Raw genomic sequence first — 3,797 nt, 5'->3', positions numbered from 1 at the left:
CGTTTTTAAAATTCTAAGGGACTGATCTGGGTAATTACTCTGTCGTAAAATGAATTGGGGACTGATTTGTCTGCTGGAGTAAAATCTTGGGATTGATCTGTGTATTAATTTTTCTTGAGAACTAAAATGTCCATTTTTAAAATTCTTAGAGATTAATTTGGGTAATTACTCTTAATATAATTCAAACGATAAATCATCCTATCTCTTCCGAACTCATCCTTGTTAGAAGTCGCTTACAATAATATTAGGGTTAAATACGATTTTGATCTTTAAAGTATAGGTCAAAATTTTTTTTTCTCTCCAACCTTTTTTTGCATAAAAAATCGTCCCTAAAGTTTAATTTGGTTTTAAAATCGTCTTTCAGACCAAAATATCCTTCTCCTTTTTTACCAAAATACTCAATTTCTATTCTTCTTCTCCATCACAATAACATCTCTTCTTTTTCTTTTTCTTCTTCAGTAATAACAATAATGAAGCAGAAACAATATAATAAACATAAAAAAATAGAAATAGAAATAGAAGCAGCATCCGAAGCAAAAGAAATAAAAGAAGAAACAGAATTGAAAACAGAAGCAAAAACAAAATTGAAAATAAAATAGGAACACAAACATAAGCAGAATCTGAAACATCAAAAATGGAAGCAAAATAAATAGAACAATAGATTAACAAAATCAGAAATAGAATCAAAATTAGAAACAATGTGATTAACAATGGATTAATAAAATCAGAATTAGAAATAATGTGATTAACAAAATCAGAAACATAAACAAAATTGGAACCTTAAGGAGGAGCAGCGACACGGAGCAGTTGTCGTGGAGCACCGTGACGGAGACGAAAGAGCACGAGCGAGAAAAGGGTAGAAAGAGAGAACATATGAGAGAAAGAGAAGGGGGTTGTTGCACTATCATCGAGCTTCTAACACCATTGCCAAACCGCTGCCGTTGAATTCACCAAGAAAAAGGACGACGAAGACAGCGAGTTCGGGAGAGAGTCATCGGTGTGTTGCCAAACCGCCGCCGTTGAGTTCACCAAGAAGAAGGACGACGAAGACAACGAGTTCAGAAGAGAGCCATCGTCGAGCTTCTAACGCCGTTACCAAACCACCGCCATTGAATTCACCAAAAAGAAGGACGACAAAGACAACGAGTTCGAAGAGAGGAACTGGGGAAGAAGATCACGCTGAAGTGGGAGCTGCCTCCATTTCTTCTTCTTTCTCCCTCTCGTCCGTTTTCGTTTTCTTTTTCTTTTTTTATTTTATTATTTTTTTTTAATTTTGGGTAATTTGGTAATAAAATTTAAAATTTTAGTAAAAAAAATAAATTTAAAACTAGGTTAAATCGAAGGGACAATTTTGTATGCAAAAAAGGTTGGGATGAAAAATTTTTTGGCCTATACCTTAGACCATCTCTAGTAGAAAACTCATCTCAATTCCTATTTATGGCCCACCTGTCATAAAAAGTAACTCCACATCAGATTTTGCGTCATAAACAGTAAATAGAAACTCAAAGTATCTCTCTCTTCTCCATTAGGAGGAACTAACTTTAGTTCCTATTGTGATCCCGCTTAATTAATTAATTGAAATACTTAAAATTAATGTAATTGAATTTTTTCAATAATATTATTTAAATGTATAAATTTAAAAATAATTCACTATTAAAAGATATTAATATTAAATAAATTCATATATAACAATAATACATAATATATAATTCATATATTACAATAATATTATTTACATTTATAAATTCAAAAATAATTCATTGTTAAAAAATATTAATATTAAAAAATTATATATAAAAATAATACACATATATAATTCATAATTCGAGATGACACTAATTTGTAAAATTACTTAATATATAAAAAACATAATTAAGTTTCATAGTTAACGATAAATATTGTGAAATTGTCATATGTGTTCAATCAATAAATTTAATTAATTATGATTTAATATAACAATATAAATAATATTTGATATTGATTAAATATAATTATTTATATTAATTATAATTTATTATAACTAATTATTAAATGATTAATATAAATAATTAATTAAATAGATATATAATTATTTATTATAATAAATTATTATAATTATTAATAAATTAATTATAATTTAATTATTTAATATAATTATAATTTTATATAAATATTTATTTTTATAATAATTAATTAAATAATTATATTAAATAATTTAATTATAATTAATATAATTATTTATTTTAATGATAATCACGAATCCCTCCGAGGAGGGACTCCTTCTCCTCATAATATGAGCATGAACTCAATTTTTCTTTTCTCTAAAGGTTAATCCTGTGTAATGTCAAAAAAAGAGAAAATGGAATCCTGAAAGGCTTTCTCATTGGAGTTGCTCTTAGAGACTAAAATCGTACTTAACCTATATTGTTGCTATCTTTAACTTGTAACCATTAACAGTAATAGTATTATATATTTGATTTTTTACGGTATCTTTCAATTCAATAAGTTAAAAACTAATCTGTTGTGGATCGAAGCTCCATCTAAGAGTTTGGTGTTGGCTAATGAGTTGTTGTATGTACAAGGCAGAATTCGAACTCTCAACACTTGTTTAAACGAACTAATTTAGTAAACTAAATTTAAAATCGGTAATATTAGAGAGACAAAAAAAAATCCAAACTTATTTTTTTTAATATTTATTAATTGTATCAACAAATAATAAATGCTAAATAAAATAAATTTAAGCCGTTTTGGCTGATTTTTTTTTTCTAAATATAAAAAAGTATAGGTAAACAACTCCTAACCAACCAACTTTAAATAACAGCAATTAATAATTATTAATTTTATATTTTTTAAAAAATAAAAATTAAATAATCACTAATTAATGATGATAATTAATTAGTGCGGAGTGCAATTTAAAAATATTTGATGGCTTGTTGTTGGCCACATTCTTGTTGATTACCCCCAAATATTATTGAATACAATGTATACATTAAGTTGTCATATTAGCTTTTAATGTTTGTCTTAATAAAGCATCCAAAAATTCGGAAACAACATATGTAGAGATAATTTTCCATCTCTGTCTTGATAATCCTTATCACAATGTGACTCACATATATAGGTCCATATAAAGCCCAGAATGTACAAAGAAAAAATGCATTAAAAGAGTAAATAAATTACAAAACCAAACCATGACAAGAAAGAAGGTGAAGTTGGCTTACATTCCTGATGACTCAGCAAGAAAAGCAACATTCAAGAAAAGGAAGAGGGGAATTCTGAAGAAGGTGAATGAACTCAGCATTCTATGCGGCATTGAAGCTTGTGCTATAATCTCGAACCCTTTCGAATCTGAAGAAGCAGAGGTTTGGCCAGATCCAGAGAGGGCGAAAGAAGTGATTGAGAAGTACAGTAATTCATCTGTGATTGACGAAAGTAAGAACATGAATCAAGAAAGCTTCATGCTGCAGAGAATCGCTAAAGCGAAGGAGTTGCTGAAGAAGAAGCGTAAGGAGAATCGTGAAAAGGAGATGCTTCTTTCTATGTATAAGTACATGAAAAGTGATCAAGAACTACCGGATAACATGACTGTTGCGGATTTGAAACAACTTGATAATCTCATTGATCAGAGCATGAAGGACATTGAAATTAAGATGGTTCTTGAAGATGAAGATGATGATGAATAGATATATATATATATGTATGTTCATGTTATTATTATGTTTGATGAGAAGTGTGAACCTTAAAATAAAACTAAACTTCTTCTATTCATGAGCTTTAATGTCAATGCGGAAGGGTTAGCCTGTTTTAAACAGGTTTAATTT

The 3,797-nt window shown here is 28.4% G+C and overlaps 1 pseudogene across 1 annotated transcript; it reads left to right on the top strand.

Annotated features, from left to right (window-relative positions):
- Positions 1 to 3,040: 3,040 nt before the first annotated feature.
- Positions 3,041 to 3,797, top strand: LOC107616934 (agamous-like MADS-box protein AGL80 pseudogene; annotated as a pseudogene). The gene has a single exon (XR_015899824.1). The product of XR_015899824.1 is annotated as an agamous-like MADS-box protein AGL80 pseudogene (transcript).

The sequence above is a fragment of the Arachis ipaensis genome, chromosome B9, assembly GCF_059453495.1.
Source record: "Arachis ipaensis isolate K30076 ecotype BB chromosome B9, ASM5945349v1, whole genome shotgun sequence".
Lineage (NCBI taxonomy): Eukaryota > Viridiplantae > Streptophyta > Magnoliopsida > Fabales > Fabaceae > Arachis > Arachis ipaensis.
The sequence above is the reverse complement of the archived record's forward strand: the minus strand, read 5'-3'. Positions and strand labels throughout refer to the sequence as shown.